Source organism: Hyaena hyaena, unplaced genomic scaffold (genome assembly GCF_003009895.1).
Source record: "Hyaena hyaena isolate Hyena2069 unplaced genomic scaffold, ASM300989v1 scaffold_828, whole genome shotgun sequence".
Lineage (NCBI taxonomy): Eukaryota > Metazoa > Chordata > Mammalia > Carnivora > Hyaenidae > Hyaena > Hyaena hyaena.
In genome coordinates this window covers 529,278-542,074 of record NW_024081462.1, presented here as the reverse complement: position 1 = coordinate 542,074, position 12,797 = coordinate 529,278, and the positions used below count along the sequence as shown (strand labels likewise).

Below are 12,797 nucleotides of genomic sequence, written 5' to 3'. Positions count from 1 at the left end.
TTACTTCAGAAAAATTAAGATTCTTTGTTCACAACCTGACAGAATTTATTCTTAAGGACAACTAAATAAAAATTTCCTTCCTGATTTTCTGATCTGGATGCTGGACTCAGATTATTTCTCTACATCTTCAGATTTATACCTGTCTTATTGCTTGGAATAAAAATCAATTCACAGAAAATGGTTAAATGTCATTACCATCTGCCTCTTTCAGTTAACTCTGTGTTTATCTTCAATTACCTGTAAGATTTTATTCTGGCAGATATTATTTTCACTGCTTTTCTTAATATTTGAGCATTTGCTCTGGCACTATCTACTAAAATATATCCTCCCCTAACATGGAGCAATGGCGAGCAAATGGCAGTTCACCATGGACTACATTTCCCAGCCACCATTGCATCAAGTTGTAGCTCTGTGACTAGTTCATCCCCTCAAAATGTGATTAAAAATGATATCTGCTTCTTCTGGCCAACGAGATAAAAAAGAGGTACACCTCCATCTTCTTTTCTCCTTTTGCCAGCTAGCACAATGCAACAATGAGGCCATGGGTAGGATTAATCTTTTTTGTATCATGGATTCTTCTGGCATACTAAAGAAGCCCCTGGATCACCTCTCAGAATGTTTTCAATATATATACAATAAAATACTAGAATTATAAAGAGCATAAATTATATTGAATAAAATTATCAAATTATTTATAAAATTAGTGATATGATAATAAGTAGATATATTTGTTATCTATTACTATGTAACAAATTATCCCAAAACTTAGTGCTTAAAACATACATCCTGGTTTCTGTGGGTCAGGAGCAGCTTAGCTGGTTGGTTCTAGCTCAGAGTCTTTTAAAAGGCTACATTCAAAGTGACAACCAGGGATGTAATCATCTGGGAGCTTGATAACAAAAAAAAAAATCTGCAATTGTATTTGCTACAAACTCACAAGTACTGCTAATACTTCTGTGGTTTTACCTAAATTCATACTTACAGAGTTAAAAGGGATGTAATTTTCTGTATCCAAGTATTCCGATAGCTCTGAATTCTATTCATGGATCCTTTGGAGGTTTGTGGACCCTTGCTTTCTGTCCATGGGCCCTATAAGATGAAGAAGCCACAGCATAGATTAAGACCCTAAATTACTGCTTAAGGAAATTTTTACTAACCTGATATAATTGCCTGAAAATGTTGAGAGAGGAAAAGCTACTGCACGTGAGCCACTATGTATATGAGAGTCATTTGTTACTATAGCCTAGCCTATACGCCCTAGTACATTTGCCTATTAATTATGCTACTGCTACTACTTCATTTTGTCTTCAACATATACTTGCAAGCAAAATTTCAACTTACTTTCAGGTTAAATTTCATATATGTATCTGCTATTATACAGTATCCACCTCATTCCACTAACAACTAATTCACTAACTTAATATGTGTCAAGGACATATGGAAACTAAATTATATTTTTTCAGTGACTTTTAGTTTATTATTTTCCTCCAGTTTTCAGTTTTATGCACCAGATGGTTGCCAGCTGGATCTCTATGAATAAATTACAAATGACCAATAATGATAAATATTTGAGTGGCTCCTGCTCCTGAATGATTTTTAAGCATGTTAATGAACTTGTTTTCAAACAATGAACATTTCATTGTGGGGGTAACAGATCATCTCATGTGCCATTGCCAGAAATATCTCTCTGAAGTCTCCCTGAAATATTTTCTAGACATCCTGTGTCTAGGCAAAGCTATTGGATGGGTTTGTGTTGACAGAAATCAACCTAGCTACAGTACAATGTTAAGGGGTTTCTTTGTTTTGGTTTCTTTGGAGTTTGTTGTTGGGATCATGGACATAAAAACAAACAAACAAAAAAAAGGCACAAACACTAGAAATACAAAGTCGGGTCCATGATTTTACAATCCTTTCTAAAACTGAATTTAAAAATTAGCCAGTGGTCCTTAACGTTTAACCTAACCAGCCAGCTTCCATTGTGACAAAATGAATTTTAAAAATAATTGTCCTGGAAAAGATCAAGCCATTTTTAGGCATATTTATCATGGTTGGTTGGAATTCAGTATATAAGTTCCTTTTATTTATTTATTAAAGTTTTTTTCATGTTTATTTATTTATTTTGAGAGAGAGGGAGAGAGAATCCAAAGCAGGCTCCGTACTGTCAGCACAGAGCCCAAAGCGGGGTTTGATCTCAAGAACCTCGAGATCATGACCTGACTCAAAATCAAGAGACTGATGCTTAACTGACAGAGTCACCCAGGCACCCCTCTATAAGTTCCTTTTAAATGGAAGCAAACAATTTAACATACATTGTTTTCTCACTGAACAGTAGTACTTCCTTTCATTGCTCAAAAGAAGATTCATGGAACAAAACCTAAGACTGTAGGGCAACCAGGAAAAACGAAAAAAAAGAAAAAGAAAGAAACTCAGAAATTCTTTCTGGAAGAAAGAATATCCTGCTAGCAGTAATTTAGAATTAGGTTTATCAAGAACATGATTTAGTAAAAGATATTTTAATCCTCTTTGTTAAAGTGGAGTTTTGAGGGGCGCCTGGGTGGCTTAGTCGGTTAAGCGTCCGACTTTCACTTAGGTCATGATCTCGCGGTTCGTGGGTTCGAGCCCCGCGTCGGGCTCTGTGCTGACTGCCAGCTCAGAGCCTGGAGTCTGTTTCAGAGTCTGTATCTCCCTCTCTCTCTGACCCTCCCCTGCTCACGCTGTCTCTCTCTCTCTCTCCTAGAAATAAATAAAAATATTAATAAATAAATAAATAAATAAATAAAGTGGAGTTTTGACACCTGATTTATAAGAACAACATACAAAAAACATCTTTTCTTAGTTCTTAACTCCTCGTCATCTTACACAATTCAAATAAAATTAAGTAATCTAAATTTTAAAGTTTTATTATAAAACTAATGCTTCTTGTAGAAATTTTAGAAAATAAGGAAAAGCAAAGGAAAAAAATATTTAAAAATAACCTATACTTTGTGGTGTTCCAAGTAGAAATACTCTATCATTTTGAGGTGTATTCTTCCTATGTCTATACAAATATACATAATTTTTTAATGAACTTTCTTTAGGATTTTTTTTTTGGCAATTCTAACTTGGCTAACAGAGAAAAGAGATAGCCTGTCGTCATAAAGGTTTCCAAAGTTCTGTTTTTATTGTATTTTATTTCTTTGTAATTTTCAGAGGGATGAAGCCTATATTATTTTTACTCTGAGATTTAGTGACTGAGGAGCTACAAAACTTTTGCCTTTTTAGAACCAGGCTCCTATCATTGTTCCAATTTACTACAAGTCAGGATGTTGGATGTTGAAGAGGACAGGGCTAAACAAGCATGAGGAAAGCCCCTATCTAAAAACTCACAAAGACTGACATTGCTTTCAGAAGGCAGGCCACTCTTAAACAAAATGGTAAGTAAGCAAGTGATATAAGCTGCAAGGGAAAAATTCAGGCCTTTTGGGATCAACTCATCTTTCTCCTAAACTACTCAAATATAGGGATAATTGATGGGGTAGTTTTCCAAGAGGTTAGAGCTGCTTAGTAATTTGGAAGACATCCATTTGGACTGCCTCCAAATATAATTTCTCACAAAATACTCCCCCAAAGTGTTTTTGACCTAATCTCAAACACATCCAGAAGGATGGAATTTACAATCTCCCACTCCAATGTTACAAATTCTCAGCCAAAAAGTAGTAGAAAAACATAGACTTTTAGTTAAAACACTGGTTCTTCAATTTGTTACCTGTTGGGTGAATTTTTTTAATCCTAAAAAATATCAGTTTCCTCATTAATACAATGCAGATGCCAATACATTTCTCTGAGGATTGTGAATACTGGACAAAATTATTATCACAGTATATGGGGCATAGTAGATATTTAATAGATATCATTTCCATTTACTTCCATTTCCACCAACCCACCCCTAATCTTTTATGCCAAGAATAATTCTATTTGGTATTCAAATTGAACCTTTTTAGTTTTCAAGAGAAGCAAAGCAAAGCTGGCTACCTAGCCAGATTTCTTCAAATGTTTTTAAGTAACTTCCCCAGACGTAAGAGTCTCTCTCTCTCCCCTTCCCTCTCTCTCCCCAACCCTCTCTCCTTCCCTGTTTTTGTTCATTTCAATAGGATGAGTTTTCTTAATTTTGTAGCTTTTTATTGTTTTCTACTTCTTAACTACTTCTAACATATAGAATGAGTTGATTTCTGATTACTCTATTTTAAGCAGACTTATTCACTTGTGGCTCTGCTTCCACAGCTCATGTGGTTTTCCCTTGGTTCCTTTCATGTGTTTTCTTCTTTAAGTAGCATTTATTAAAGAATGATGAAATAATTAGAAGCTTCTATATATTTTACCTTACATGGAAAACTTGTTCTAATAAAAGAAATATATAAATTAAAGTAACCTCATGACAAACTTGTTATGAGAATATTGTATCTGCAATTGCTATAGTTAACATGGACACTAAAAATTTAACTTTATGATATAATCATATACCATATTACGTTACCTTTATGATTCATATTTTGCATATTTTAACAACTCTGAAACTAAAATGTATGTAATATTTGATGAACAATATTAATGTGCTGGATTTTTTTCTTTGTTACTGGTACTAAAATAAAAGTGCATCTTATAATTGTTTTTTTAGATTTGGTAAAAATGCTATAAACAATTTTTTTATAGAACAAAGTATAATATTTTGTTTCTATGGTAAACAATATATGCTGACTATGAGACATAATATCAGCAATAAGATAAAGCAGTTAAGGGAAGGCCTCATCCTTTCCATGGAAAAAAAAATTTCATGCTGCATCAAAATCAGTTACAAGGTGATTACAGATGTATATTCTCATTATGAAAATTTCACCAGTTCATTGCAAAACAAAATTTGAATGCAGCTTTCTTTATAAACAGCTAAAGGATTGGGAGTAAAACAGCTGGGTCTCTAATAGTGCTTGTAGAACATTCAAGGTAAATGGATTCAAGGTAAAATTATTTTTACCAACATTTAAAATTAAATTATTATGACCCTAAATAAGATCCTAATACTTATATGGAAGGCACAAGCCATTTGCAAAAATGGCTAGAATTTTGCTTATGACCTGGATTTATCTTAAGATTCCTAGTAACTTTAAAGCCTCGGCTAAGATTTATTCCTCTCCCATACATTTGCTCTTTAAATCCTTTCAGTTTCATGGGGCAAGAGTCAGGCATTTCCATAAACTGAGCATGATCAAATTTTGAAGGAGTACAGAAGGTTCACTGATCAGGCACTGATCATTTGTTACCTACCTTGATGAAAAATGTGTTGAATAACAGATTGAAATTTGGCATCACAATTCATCCAGCTGACTTTATCTACTTTGCAAAATTCGATCATCTTTTGGACATTAATGCAATTGTTTATCTCTGGAAAGTTGACGGGCATATGCTTTCCATGCAGGTAACTCATATGTTTATAACTGAGCCAGCCTCTCAGAGAAATTATTTAATTCTGCTACACTTTTCCCACACCTCTTATTTTATTGCATCTACCCTCAGTGCCTTACTTTTCTAACCCTTTAAACATTCAACTTTTAGTTAATGTGCATTTAAATCCACCCTTGAGTTGTCTAAGCTTGTGTAAGGATATCATACCAAATGGTCATCTTGGACCAGTGAATCGACAATTTCTGCCCATTTTGTTACCCGTCCCCTTATGTCTTGTCTTTTCTTAAAGCACTAATAAATATAATGGCCTGAAACCCTCCCACAGATTTTCATTTCCTATTTATCCTTGTGTAGCACACCACTGTGGCCCAGATCTTGGAACTACTTGGCCTTCTCTAATTTAAGTACTTTTGTGGTATATGCAATGAGTCAATCAGGTAAGATCTAGACTGATAATCCCCAACACTGTCATCGCTGAGAAAGCATAGTAGGGCAGTAAAAAGCAGTAATATTATTCATCTGCGCCTTAATCGAATATATGAAAAAGGAAATTTCAAATGAAAGAAAATATTAATAGTTAAAATATACCAAGTAAAATTATATCATTCATCATTCATCTAGCAAAACCATTTAATCATTGCTCGGACACTATGAAATTTATATAATTTGTTTCTTTATGGATAATAGAGAACTATTCAGGTAAGTAAATAGGCATATATATATATACACATTTGCTAGAGTCTATATTCTATTACCTAGAATAAGACACATGGGAACTATCAATCAAGTCGCATAAAATAGGAACAATTGAGGTGAGGCTAATCTAATATTATCTCTGTTTTAACTGTTTATGTGGGTAAATACTGCTGTGGAAACAAGGTGGTTTAAAGCCAGATGGACCTTTGATAAAATCTGAATTCCTCACTTAACAGCCGTGTGACTTTTGGCAAGACACTCTACCTCTCCAAGCTTCAATTTCTTTGCTGTTAAAATTAGGACTACATATTGTCTGTTATGCAGTTTTGCTCTAATGCAACATATGTGTTCATAAGATTCACTGTGCTATGCAAAAATCACACAATAAAAACCACACGAGACTACGGAAAAAACAGGATTATGGTATGATCCTCAAAAATGTAATCAGTTACGAATTAAAAAAAAAAAAAAAGACCCTAACAAAAATGGTAGCAGAGTTGACCAAGAAATACATAAATACAATTGATATAGTATTTTACCTTAAAAATACCTAAAGTTTACTTGGGGAAGTGGGTGTCAGGAAGCTTGTGAGTTGTCAGTTATTGTGAAGTGGTAGAAGGAAATTTTCTAAAATCAAATGGAAAGCTGTAACACGAAAAGCAGATGGGTGTGAATTGAAGTAGCTGGTAGATGTTTGAGGTGCTTGAATGTTTCAGTATTCTTACCTGGCTCAGTTCAGGCAGGTGCAGTTACTGCATTCACTTAGTGTTTTCTGCAGGAGAAATTGCACATAAGCATATTCTGTCCTTTGTCTTTTTGACCTCACACACATAAAACACTTATCTCTCTTGGTGTGGTAATCAGCCTTCAACATGGTCCCCAGTGATCTCTACCTTCTGGTACTCACACCCTTGTGTAGTCCCCTGCCACACTGTACCAGGTGTTGGTCCCTGTGAAATACAGCAAAGAGGTAGAGTGTCACATCTGAGATTAGGTTATAAAAGACTTCAGCTTCTGTCTTGGGCTCTCCCTTTCTCGAATCATTTACTCTGGGTGGGCAGCGGATGGCAGGTGGAAGCCAGCTACTATGTAAAGGGATACTGAGGCATCCTATGGAGAAGTCCATGTGATGAGGAATTGAGGTTTCCTGCCAACAACCCTCAATGATCTTGGAGTGAATCTGAAGACTTCAGATGACTGCAGTCTCAGGCGACAGACTGACTACAACCTCATGAGATACCTTAAGCTAGAACCATCCAGATAACTCCTCCCAGATTCCTGACCCACTGACACTGCGAAAAAACAAGTGCTTTAAGCTACTAATGTTTGAGGTCATATGTTATATAGCAATAGATAACCAATACACTCAATTTTACTTATTTTCTATTTCATTGGCTGTTCTTTCTCAGTTTCCTTTACTGGCTCCTCCGTCTCTTTTAACAAATCTCTAAGTATTGGGATTCTTTAGGGTTCAGTCGCAGGTCATCTCTTGTCTATATATATTTCATTCCAGGATTTTAAGTATCATTTTTATACTTCATCTCCAAGCCAAAGCTCTCCTTTGAATTGCAAACCCCCATGTTCAACTTCATATTTTGCCTCTCTACCTGGATGTTTCACACACATCTCAAACCTAACATATTAAAAATGGAATTCCTGATTTCCTTCCCATATCCGAACCTATTCATTCTTCCCTTTCTTACCATTCTCTCCTATCTTCCTAATTTTTATAACCATACCAAAATCCACCCAGTTAATCAAGGCCACAACCTAGGTAGCAACATTATTTCTTCCCTTTCTATAAAGTCCTAATCCAGTCCATCAGGAAGACCTGTCAATCTCATTTCTAAACTGTATTTACAATTTTTCCTTTCTTACCATGATCATCATGACCTCACTTAAGCTACTAAAACAACACCCTAATTGATTCCCCTGCCCAGTGTCAATCTATGTTTCTCACATAACAGCTTAAAGATCTTTTTCAAATAGATCATGTCATATACTTCTGATTAAAATTTTTCAACAACTTTCCACCCCCTATCCATGCAGAATACTAGAGTTGCATTGAGCTATCAACGGTTAGGTTCTTTTCTTTTAGTATCGTTCCCTCATTCAGCAAATACTTACCCAACACCTACTAAATAAATGCTGGGGACTTATCAGTGCACCATGCAGGCCAAAGATTACTGCTTCCACATTCAGATGGTGTTGGTGGTGGGGTGAGGGGCAGGCTCTATAGTGAGAACAGAATGTATCCCGTGAAAATAAGGTATTTTTTCTAGTTGAGCTGGTAAATCGGATTGCCCTAACACAATGTTAAATTCATAACTATGGCCCAACACTGGATTTAACTGACAGAAGGCTGGTTGCTAATTACAACTTTGAAATCCTTTAAGGTAGTTTATGTTCCTAAACATCAAAGTAATAACGGTTTTAGGCCCTATGGAAGAAAGTGCAGCCCAGACAAGTCTAATAGAAAATGTGCTATGGCTCTTATTTGAAATTCTATCCAAATCAAAAGGGGTTTGCCTATTTATAATCTGACTTAGATTTTTGGCAGATCAAGCTACATTGGGCTGTTTCTCGGACGGCACAAATAATCGAGATGCTTCGTGCTGTGCATGATTTTTATGTTTATGCCAACGTTCTGAGGTGCCCAAGTGGTAATGCTTTAGCACCATCGGGAGGAAAGAAGCACCACCCTCTGATACAAACCAAGACAGCCTAAGACGCTCAGAATACTGCGATGCAAACTCCTTTAGGGATAGCAGAGCTCGTCTGACGCCACTCCGGAAAGTACTTAGGTCGAGGCCATTTTTCTACTATCGAAGTGCGTTTGGCACATTTTACTTCAAAGCAAAAGCGACACTTCCAAGTGTCGGGCTAAGCTTCCAGGAAGAAGCTAGGCGCTTGCTGGCAAAGGGAGGAGAGTCGGTCGGTGTGCGAACACAGACCCCTTGCCTCCCAGTCTTTTCTTCGGCCTGAGACTGTCTTTTTGCTTCTAGTCTGAGTCAGCGGCACAGAAAAAATAACGCAAACAAACAAAAAAGTGGGCGGATGGAGAGGTTCAGAGTGTACCCTCAAAGCGAAGTAGAGACGCCGGGTAATCGAAACCCGCGGCCAGAAGCCCTCACGGCCTGACAATACACCCCGCCCACCGTCTACCGTCACTGCTGCCGAGGCGGCGGCTCGAGGCCGGAGGGAGGAGCGGCCAGATCTTCGCGCGAGATTAGCACGCGAATTCCCAGAAAGCCTCAGGCAAATTCTAATAGCGGCCAGAAAGCCGGTTCAGGGCGGAAGGGTAGGCGGGCCTAGGCCAGATATTTAGCGGCACCGGAGACCACGCCCCAAAACGGAAGTGACGGAAACGAGCTAGCGCGTCGAAGATACCTCTATGGTTTTCCTCCCGTGCTTGAGTCGGGAAATGGCCGCGGTGTAGTTACAACGGAGATAAGTCCCGGGAACCGTGTTTTCGGCGCTTCAGGTAGGCCTCATGCTGCATTCAAATCACTCACAGGGCAGTAAATACCAAGGACGAGTGAATTATTGTTGAATCTTTTGTGGGTAGTTACGGGTTGGCGGCTACCGGAGGACCGAGGAGGCGTATAGCCGTTATTTATGCGTTTCTATATCAGATCCTCTCAGGTTTTTGAGGCACTACAGGTCGAAATGGTTGGGGGTGGGGTGAGTGGCGAGAACGGTACGCGCGCGCGCGCGGTTGCGAACCTGGCTCGAAACCCAGAGACCGCGCGGCCTTCCCGTGCGCGTGCGCATATATGCCTCTTCAACCCTTCCCCCATTTCCTCGGCCCAGACCCTTGCGCGCGCCCGACTGAAAGCTCGCCCGGCGCACGCGCACTTCCTCCTTTCTCCGCCCACGGCTCCTGAGGCCGCTTGAGGTGCAGCTTGTGTTCGCTTCTTATTGGCTGAGATCGCCACCTTTCTTTCCAGGCTTCGATAAAACAACTGTGACCCGCCGCAAAGTGCGTTGGGTAGGTTGACCCCTTTCTGCGTCGTATTTAAACTCCTTTTTCCCGGTTTCACGCTTCCCATCGGTGTACGCCTCGTTTTTTAAATTCAATTCTGTCTTGGGAACGTGTTCAGCCGGTCCCCGTCACTGACCCCGGCCTCCGCCTCCCGCCCTCGGTGTCGCGGGACAGTTTTCTCCGAGATTAATCTCCTTGGATCGCCTTGGAAACCCACTCTGTTTTGAAGCGAAGCTGCACTCTTAACCCTTAAGAGTGGGTGCCTGGTTACGGTTTCCTAGCATGGGGAGCAGGCCTTGGCTGATGGGTCGTCTAGAGGCCCTGTCACACCCGGGCCCAAAAGGCAGCTCTCCAGTAGTACCGGAAAACCACGTCCTTTTTCGGCAAGTGATGCAGGTCTTTTGTCGTGTCAGAAATGTTGCAACCGTGGTCGGTAGATAGTGGGGTAAATGGGTGGGAGTGGTGGGCTAAAGTTAGGGACTTTGCCCTCATTTTAAGTTTATAAGTTGACTTTTCTTTACTTTTAAGATTTGTCTTAATCAGAATCAAGCAGCAATACTACTGGCAACTACTTTCCTACGTCAAACTTTTATTTTTTTTAGCGTTTTAGATTGAAAACCTTAGGACTGAAGTTGAAAAACTTAGGACTGACGTAACTAAAAGTGACGTAAAGATGTGTTCGGACATATCTTTTTTGCAGCAATGCCTTTTAATTTTTCTTTGGTATTAAAAAGCAAGCCAAAATTCCTTAATCCTGTGTAAATTCTCATTCCAATGTGACTTTAGTTGGAATGGCGCTATTGTTTAGACTGAAGAATCATTACATAGGAAAAACTGCTACAAGTTAATTTGCATTTTTATGTGATTCTAGCCAATTGAGGATAAATAATTTGATGACAAGGGTTGTGTGTCTAAACTCCTGGTTGAATAACCCAAAGTTGAAAGATGGCTTATAGGCATCTTGTTTTAAGGATACCAGTTTTCACTGTAACCTTGTGGTAAACATTGGAAACCCCCCCTTCATTCAGCTAGTTAAAAATGGTGGCATAGGAGATTCTTTAACTAGAGCCGATTCTTGTTAGAACAATAGTATTTTAGGACTTGGAGACAGATCTGTAAAACCCCCTTGATAGGCTCATGTCTAGTTGAATTTAGTTAGCTGTATTAGATTTAACTGTGTTGAGAAGACTTGTAAGAGATAAAGTCTTTTCAGTTCTACATAGAGCTTTGAATTGGGAGTTTCCAGAAACTACATTCATATGTTTGTTTGAAAGAGTGTTTTTGAGCAGTGCTCTCACTTGAGCGAGGGAGGGAGAATCCCAAACAGGTTCTATGCTGTCAGCACAGAGCCTCATGAACAGTGAAATCATGACCTGAGCCAGAATCAAGAATTGGGTGCCCCAGCTGACTGAGCCACCTAGGCGCACCCCAGAAAGTATTACTTGAACACTAGCGGAATTCTGCTGTGTAATTTACAGTGATTTATTGACAAAAGTAGATAAGGGAATCTAGAAGCCCAACATATCTCTGGGTAGCAAGTGTACGTGGTTAGGTTATACTTCTGGGTTATGGATTTGTTCTTTTTCACATCCAGCTTCTTAGATAATGGGCATTAGTGTTATCTCAGGGTCTTAAGCTTTGGTGTTTTATTTGACCCCAGGACTGAAAGAAAACAAGTCTACAGACGTTAAGGTGATAATAATTCTAGCCTACATTTGTATAATACCTTGTGGAGTTTTCAAACTTGGTCTAATATTTCTCCACTTAGGTTAGAGACCAAGAAGGTAGAAAACTTAAGGTCACATGAACCAGGCTGTGGCACAGCCTGATCTAGAATGCAGGTATTTTTCTCATTTGCATGCTGTCTTTTTTTTTAAAAGCAGGATGACAAAAAGCTGGGCAAAGAACTAAAACTTGTGACTAAACCTGTCATTTTTCAAAAAGAATTTTTTTAATTCTTTATTTTTTTAATGTTTATTTTTGAGAGAGAGACCAAGGGAGCAGAGGAGGGCCAGAGAGAGGGAGACACAGAATCCAAAGCAGGCTCCAGGCTCTGAGCTGTCCGCACAGAGACTGATGTGGGGCAGGCTTGAACCCATGAACTGTGAGATCATGACCTGAGCTGAAGTCGGATGCGTAACCCACTGAGCCACCCAGGCACCCCTCAGAAGCTTTTAATTTTGGGAATTTTTAAGCACAAAAGTAGAGAACATAGTGAATTGTGATGTTCTCATTTAAGTTTAGTAATCAGCAATTACCAATTTTAATATTATTTATTTAACCTTTTAGGGAGTATTTTAAGGCAAAATTCCAGTCCTTTTGTTCTGCATTTATAATGCTGATTAATACTATATCAAAAATATTCTTACAAGAATCATTTGAATTAAAATTAGTGGATAAACTGTAAGAAAAGCTGTTACAAACCAGGTTTAACAATAACGATAGCAACCATTTAAAAGAGTGCATAGTGTGCCAGAGGTCAAGCGGTTTACATTTATTCAGTTCACATAACATTAAACCTTCGAGTTAGTACCATAATTAGCCTTATTTTATACCCGTGGAAGTTGAAGGAGGTTGAGGTAACTTGTCCAGTGTTGGGCATCTAGTTACTGGTTAAGTCAGAATTTTGAACCTAGTCTTTTGGAATAATAACTTTAGGATATTATTTTTAGGGTTATTA

At 38.4% G+C, this 12,797-nt stretch overlaps 1 protein-coding gene and 1 long non-coding RNA gene across 5 annotated transcripts in view; one reads left to right on the top strand and one right to left on the bottom strand.

The window, feature by feature from the left end:
• Positions 1-988: 988 nt before the first annotated feature.
• LOC120222017 lies at positions 989-8,351 on the bottom strand. The gene is made up of 3 exons (XR_005525945.1): positions 8,260-8,351; positions 6,858-7,082; positions 989-1,089 (listed from the first exon to the last, which is right to left on the bottom strand). It is a non-coding gene; the product is annotated as an uncharacterized LOC120222017 (long non-coding RNA).
• Positions 8,352-9,512: 1,161 nt separating this feature from the next.
• Positions 9,513-12,797, top strand: part of BCLAF1 (BCL2 associated transcription factor 1) — a 30,165-nt gene continuing 26,880 nt past the window's right edge. For 3 of the 4 annotated variants that reach the window (XR_005525943.1, XM_039219697.1, XM_039219695.1), the window contains exon 1: positions 9,513-9,616. The gene's annotated coding sequence lies outside the window, so the exon portion shown is untranslated. Of the gene's footprint in view, positions 9,617-10,036; positions 10,124-12,797 lie in introns of those variants that run through there. The other variant, XM_039219696.1, reaches the window with a different exon arrangement.